The 6,160-nt window shown below is 43.8% G+C and overlaps 1 pseudogene; it reads left to right on the top strand.

The window, feature by feature from the left end:
- The first annotated feature begins 1,112 nt into the window (after positions 1–1,112).
- Positions 1,113–3,367, top strand: LOC116890096 (annotated as a pseudogene).
- The last annotated feature ends 2,793 nt before the right edge of the window (positions 3,368–6,160 follow it).

Raw genomic sequence — 6,160 nt, 5'->3', positions numbered from 1 at the left:
GGGGAGAGGAAACTTATAAAATCCACCTCCAGCAGAAAGACAGGACAACAAGTGAGGGAAGGGGTTGCTATCCCACAGTCAAAGCTCTGACCCATAATTCTTCCTGTCTGAAAGAAATACAGGGGGCTGGAGAGATGGCTCAGTGGTTAAGAGCACTGACTGCTCTTCCAGAGGTCCTAAGTTCAAATCTGAGCAACGACATGGTGACTGGCTCACAACCATCTGTAATGAGATCTAAAACCCTCTTCTGGTGTGTCTAAAGACAGCTACAGTGTACTTATATATAATGAATAAATAAATAAATCTTTAAAAGAAAGGAAGGAAGGAAGAAAGAAAGAAAGAAAGAAAGAAAGAAAGAAAGAAAGAAAGAAAGAAAGAAAGAAAAAAGGAAGAAAGAAAGATAATTAGGGATGGAAATGGAGAAGGAAAAGAAGGTCCAGTGACAGGCCCAAAGTGGGTCCCAACTCAAGGGGAGGCCCCAAGACCTGACACCATTACTGAAGCTATGGGGCACTCACAAAAAGGGACCTGCCATGACTGCTCTCCAGAAGACCCAACAAGCAGCTGAAAAGAGTTAGATGCAGACATGTACACCCAACAAATGAACAAAAGCTGCTGACCCCTCTGGTTGAATTAGGGAAAAGCTGGAGGAAGCTGGGGAGGAGAACAACCCTACAGAAGGACCAGCAGTCTCAATTAGGACCCCTGAGATCTCTTAGACACTGGGTCACCAAGCAGGAGGCAAACACCAGCTGAGATGAGGCCACCAACACATATATAGCAGAGGACTCCCAGATCTGGGTTCAGTCAGAGAAGATGCACCTAACCCTCAAGAGCCTGGAGACCACAGGAAGTTTAGAGGTCTGGTGGGGTACATGGGGTGGGGAAATCTTTGTGGAGAGTCGGGGGGTGGAACTGTGGAGCGGAGTATGGAATGTGGAACCCTCAGAGGGTGGACAAGGAGGGGAATAAAATCTGGAAGATAAAAAATAAATGCCCCCCACCTCCATGGCCCAAGGAGTTGGGATACACAGGACCTGGTGCGTGTCCCCTCTGTCTCTCGTGGAGCACGCACAGATAGCTTTTCCCCTTGCAATGACCTGACTGGTATCTGAAACTCAGCACGCAACTGCTGTGACACTGCTGTGTGGACAATGGCTACTCAAGCTGAACGCATGGAGTTGGATATGGCCATGGAGCCAGACAGAAAGGCCTCTGTCAGCCACTGGCAGCAGCAGTCTTACCTGGACTCTGGAATCCATTCTGGTGCCACCACCACAGCTCCTTCCCTGAGTGGCAAGGGCAATCCTGAGGAAGAAGCTGAAGACACCGCCCAAGTCCTTTATGAGTGAGAACAAGGCTTTTCCCAGTTCTTTACACAAGAGCAAGCAGCTGACATTGATGGTCAGTACACTCAGGCTCTGAGGGTCCGAGCTACCATTTTCCCCGAGACCCTAGATGAGGGCATGTAGATCCCATCCATGCAGTTGGACACTGCTCATCCCACTAATGTCCACTGCTTGGCTGAACCGTCACAGGTGCTGAAGCATGCAGTTGTCAATTTGATTAACTATCAGGATGACGCGGAATTTGCCACACGTGCAATTCCTGAGCCGACAAAACTGCTAAATGATGAGGCCCAGATGGTCATTAATAAAGCTGCTTTTACGGTTCACCAGCTTTCCAAAAAGAAAGCTTCCAGACATGCCATCATGTGCTCTCCTCAGATGGTGTCTGCCATTGTGGTCACCATTCAGAATACAAATGAGGTAGAAACAGCTCGCTGTACAGCTGGGACCTTACACAACCTTTCTCACCATCTGAGTGGGTTTGTTGGCTATCTTTAAGTCTGGTGGCATCCCAGTGCTGGGAAAAATGCTTGGGTCACCAGTACAGAAGTGGATTCTGTACTGATCTATGTCATCATGACACTGCATAATCTCCTGCTACATCAGAAAGGAGCTAAAATGGCAATGTGCCTTAGCCGGTGGGCTGCAGAACGAACATGAAGTTCTTGTCTATTACTACAGACTGCCTTCAGATCTTAGCTTACTGCAATCAGGAGAGCAAGCTGATCATTCTGGCTAGTGATGGACCTCAAGCCTTAGTAGAATGAGAACCTACACTTATGAGAAGCTCCTGAGGACCACAAGCAGAGCGCTGAAGGTGTAGTCTGTGTGCTGTAGCAACAAGTTGGCTATTGTGGAAGCTGGTGGGATGCAGGCTCTGGGGCTTCACCCTGACAGACCCAAGTCAGCAACCTCCTTGGGACTCTAGTGCAGCTTCTGGGTTCCGATGAGATAAATGTGGTCACCTGTGCAGTTGGAATTCTCTCTAACCTCACTTGCAGTAATTACACAAACAGGATGATGGTGTGCCAAGTGGGTGGCATAGAGGCTCTTGGGCTCACTGTCCTTCATGCTGGTGACAGGGAGGACATTACCGAGCCTGCCATCTGTGCTCTTCGTTATCTGAGCAGCCGACATCAGGAAGCTGAGATGGCCCAGAATGCCACTCGCCTTCCTTATGGACTACCTGTTGCGGTTGAACTCCTGCACCCACCATCCCACTGGCCTCTGAGAAAGGCAACTGTTGGATTGACCTTGCCCTTTGCCCAGCAAATCATGCACCTTTGTGGGAACAGGGTACTATTCCACGGCTAGTTCAGCTGCTTGTATGAGAGCATCAGGACACCCAACAGCGTACCTCCATGGTTGGAACACAGCAACAGTTTATGGGGGGCGTCCGCATGGAGGAGATAGTTGAAGGGTGTACTGGAGCTCACCACATCCTCGCTCGGGATGTTCACAGCCCGATCTTAATCCGAGGACTCAATACCATTCCCACTATTTGTGCAGTTGCTTTATTCTCCCATTGAAAATATCCAAAGAGTAGCTGCAGGGATCTTCTGTGAACTTGCTCAGGACAAAGAGGCTGCAGAGGCCATTGAGACTGAGGGAGCCATTGCTCCACTCCAGGAACGAAGGCGTGGCAACATATGCAGCTGCCATTCTACTCTAACAAGCCACGGGACTACAAGAAATGGCTTTCAGTTAAGCTGACCAGTTCCCTCCTCAGGACAGAGCCAATGGCTTGGAATAAGACTGCTGATCTCAGACTGGACATTGGTGCCCAGAGAGAAGCCCTTGGATATCGTCAGGATGATGCCAGCTACTGTTCTTTTCACTCGAGTGGATATGGCCAGGACACCTTGGGGACGTACGTTATGATGGAGCATGAGATGGGTGGCCACCACCCTGGTGCTGACTATCCATTTGATGGGCTGCCTGACCTGGGACATGCACAGAACCTCATGGTCAGGCTGCCCCCAGGTAATCAGTTGGCCTGGTTTGATATTGACCTGTAAATCATCCTTTAGGAGTAACCATACAAGTGGATTTGGGGAGTGATTCAGGAAGTGAAGAATGCACATGAATAGATCACCAGATGGGGTAATCAAACCCTAACCTTGCTTGTTTATTGTTTTCTCTAATATCTGTACTGGTACTGACTTTGCTTACTTTGAAGTAGCTTTTTTTTCCAGTAACTGTTAGTTTTTAAGTCTTGTTGTGTTATGTTCAAGTGAACCTGCCTCAGCGATTTCTGGTTTCTAAGAACTGAGTAATGGTGTAGAATACTAATTCATAATCACGATAATTGTGATCTGGAGATGTGTAACATTGTGTAACCTTTTATATAAATAGACAGATAGAAATTGCCCAATTAGTTTCCTTTTTATATACTTAAAATAAGCAGGTGGATCTATTTCATGTTTTTAAACAAGAACTTTATTGGGGATACGTGCGGTAGGATAAATCAGTGAGAGTGTTATCTGGGCCTTGTTTTGGACAGTATACCAGTTGCCTTTTATCCCAAAGTTGTTGTAACCTGCTGTGATACAGTGCTTCAACAGATAAGATTATAAAAATGGTTCAGAATTAAACTTTTAATTCATATAAATAAATAAATAAATAAATAAATAATAAAAGAAAACAAGAAAACCACATTTGCTTTTCACGTTTCTCTGTTACCTTCATGACAATCTATTATTTAGCTATCTTGAAATCATTTTATTAATTCTCAGCATTTTTCTTCGAAAAATTATTTATCCTTTGTTGTCCTATCTCTTTGGTTCTCAAAGTCCTCAATTACATAATTTGATTCCTCCATCTTATCTGGAAGACTGAATATCCCATCCATGTGCATCAGGTACAACTAGAGACCTCAGGATATTTTGAACAGAAATATTTTAAAACAAGGAATATGATAGGCCACAGAGATGTCTCAGTAGGTAAAGACACATGCTGCAAAGCATGATAACCTGAGTTCAATCTCAAGGACTTACATGGCACAAGGAGAGGACAATCCCCACAAGGTGTTCTCTGACTTCTACGTAGGTGCTGTGGCCCACATGAATACTGCCCCCGACACACACACACACACACACACACACACACACACACACACACACACACACACACACAGAAACTAAGAGCATATTATAATAAAAGAAGGAATGAATGAATGACAATGTTTGGATATTTACAAATTTCTAGGAGATAAAAGAGACTTTTATACACTACCCCTAGGTCAAAGAGCCATTAAAGAAACAAGTACAACTTCAGGTCCATACTACAGGTGAGGTTTAGTCAGCCTTGACAAGAGCATAACTATAGCTCACTGGATAGGAAGAAGTTTCCTAAATTATTTTAGGTCAAAGAATTTTCCTACAGTTGGCACAAAGATGAGTTTGGTGGTTGTGGAAATCAAAAGTAAGGATGACATACAGTAAATTCTCAGAAGAGAGTACAAGAAGACTGTGGTTGGTAGTCAGGAAAGCACTGTCTTAGGATGCTGGAGAATTTTCAATATACTTATGGTGACTTTGAAAGAGCTAAGAAGCCAACTAGAGGACATAGAATTCAGTGGAAGCCAAATGGCCAAGAAACTATGAGATTTATTGAGATATTTAGATTTGGAGAGAAGTCACTGCTCACCTCCAGAGGAAAACATGGTCAGGCTATAGAGACTTCTGGGAAATTATAGTGGATTCTAAAACTCTCAGAAGATAAGCAGGGCTATACACATGTGAGAAGATCACTGACATTCATCCAGGGTCTTCCCTCCTGGGATCAGGCATGCAGACCTAGCTTCCAACAAGAGAACAGGATGAAACTCTTCAGGGGCAGTTCAAAAGCCCATCTTCTAACAACATCCCTCCAGTGCCCTCTACTGTCAAAACTTTAAAACCATTTCCATGCCACAGCAAGGACAAGTTGGGGGCTTTACATTCAAGAGATAAGCAAAACATTAATAAATAAATTCCTTGGGCTTAATCCCAGGTATAGGATCAAACCAATCCCAGTTTTCATGTCCTTGAGTTCATCTCTTGGTACCACTTTTTGAACAAATATACAGCAAATCAAGATCCCTTTAGGAAATAAAAGCAACCCAAAGATATGGGTAATAAGAATTATGAACTCTTTACAAGGAACTGGATAGTAAGAAGAAATTAATAGTAATACCACTGCTGAGTAAGAATACCCCAGGAAGGCATTGGCTTGAAAGGCAATAAAGTATCCCAAAGCTGGGTTAGAGATTCTAAACTGGGAATGTTGTGTGAGAATGGAATCTGTGAAGCACTGACTTGGCTCCCAAAGCGTGGAATCTTCAAGTGAAATCTCCATTCAAGAGCCTGCTAGCGATCTGGCATTGGAAACATTGAATGTTCAGACTAGAAATACTGTTGCAATGATCTTTCCTTTCCCTTTTATCCAGTATCTGAACTCAACTGGCTAAGCTTCTATACATTTCCTACCCCTTTCACTCCCCCCCCCGCCGAGAAACTAAACATTACTTCTCTATCCATCATTTGTTTTCTGCTTAATTTCATATAGTTTTCCTCATTTTTATTATAACTATTTAAGTAGCATTTTTCAATAGATTTCTCAAGCATCTTATCTTTTCTGTACTTTTAAGAATAGCAATGAAAGTATTAATTTGTTTATTAACCTTCATTATCACAGGAGCCTATGGAGTATAAGAACAAGGGTTATGTGTCTCTCTGGCTTGCTGCTATCATTTTGTTGCCTAATTTCGATAGAACTCTTGAACATATTAGTCTTCCAGAGCTTACATACTAAAACAAACTCCTTTCCAA

Source organism: Rattus rattus, chromosome 1 (genome assembly GCF_011064425.1).
Source record: "Rattus rattus isolate New Zealand chromosome 1, Rrattus_CSIRO_v1, whole genome shotgun sequence".
NCBI classification, from domain to species: Eukaryota; Metazoa; Chordata; class Mammalia; order Rodentia; family Muridae; genus Rattus; species Rattus rattus.
The sequence above is the reverse complement of the archived record's forward strand: the minus strand, read 5'-3'. Positions and strand labels throughout refer to the sequence as shown.